Consider the following 1,524-nt stretch of genomic DNA (forward strand, 5'->3'; position numbering starts at 1 on the left):
GGGTCTTCCAGAAAATATGTACCAATTGACACGTCATGAACAGAGGATAAGAATGGTCATTCCCTACATCCTTGCCAATGCTAGACAGCATCAATCTTTCAAATTTAGTTTGAACTCAGTACAAGAAGCTTTTGAATGATTTGAAATGTCCAGCCATGGCATGAATGGCATTCTAACTGCCATTAGTTCTACAGCCAAGTAAAATCCAGATGATCCTTTTTTCTGGGATTACAGTCATGGCATCTAGTCTTCATGATGAATCAGATTACCTATGAGGGTGCTTCAAAAAATTTGTGGACAAATAGAATTAAAACATAATATGAATCTTTCCATGAACTTTTTGAAGAACCTTTGTATTTTTTTAATTGTAAAATTCTAATATACCATACTTCTTTAAAATTATTTTCCTTATTCATTTTCTACCTAAAAATCCCATCTATTTCTGTAGCTTCAACTATGACTGTATATTTAATTACCACAGTTACAAAATGAAGGAATAAAGGGAGGCATGAACTGGAATATGGAATAGCACTAATCTCTCTTTTAAACCTTAGGCCCACATTTCCAACTGCCTGTTGGTCACTTCCACCTCCATGTCTTGCCAATCCATGAAACTCAACAGGTCCCAAAGTAATTATCTTTCCTATCCTCCTCTCCACCTCCCCTTTAGAATCCTCTAGCATTCATAATTTTCTAGTTCTAGGTCTCCTATCCCATATCCTTCCCTGAGGGAAAATTCTGGGGTCCTGTTCTCATCCTTGAGCTCTTTCTCTCTGTTCTCTCACCATTTCCTGGCTTCCAACATCTTTTCTTTCTTCCAAATCCAAGTCACCACTTTTGGCCAAACCTCTCCTTGCCTCTGACCCACACTTGCACGTGCACTGCCAACAGGGTCTTGAGGCACTGCAGTCATCTGAGGAAGCCTAGACGAGGGGTCAGTGACCTTGGCTCTGCCACCGTGGATGATATGTGACTGCAGGTGGGGCACAACACCCTGTGCTGCAGTCTCATCATTGGTACGACAGTCACAAGAAGCCCTCCCAACGCCAATATTGTGTAACTGATTCTTGGTCAGGCTCTCATTTCCCTAAAATCCCTCTGGAGTTTCTACTGGCTCCCAAGCTTTAGTTTGACATTTAAGATCTTCTTCCTGCCTCCATGCCAACCCCTGACAAAACAGGAAATGAAGAAAGAAAGGTAAGACTGTCAAAATTTCTCCTTGGATTTTGGGCCTCTCAGCATCTAGCTGCATTTTGCTGGATTTCTCAGTCTTTTATTCTGCGCATGTACAGCTTAACAATTAGAAAAGCCTTAAAGATAAACTGCATGCCGAGTACCAAGCTTGTGGCTTTACATTCCTCTTTTCTCTGAGATCTTAAGCCCTCAGATATTGGCTGCACAAAGACTCTAAACTCCAGTTTCTGTCCCCCAAGGCCAGTGAGACAGCTGTAAGCAGGAGTTCTTTCTCTCTGTCCCTAGGCCCCACAATGTGTATTTGAAAATACCTTGGGCTAGACAAAGATT

The sequence above is a fragment of the Cynocephalus volans genome, chromosome 1, assembly GCF_027409185.1.
Source record: "Cynocephalus volans isolate mCynVol1 chromosome 1, mCynVol1.pri, whole genome shotgun sequence".
Lineage (NCBI taxonomy): Eukaryota > Metazoa > Chordata > Mammalia > Dermoptera > Cynocephalidae > Cynocephalus > Cynocephalus volans.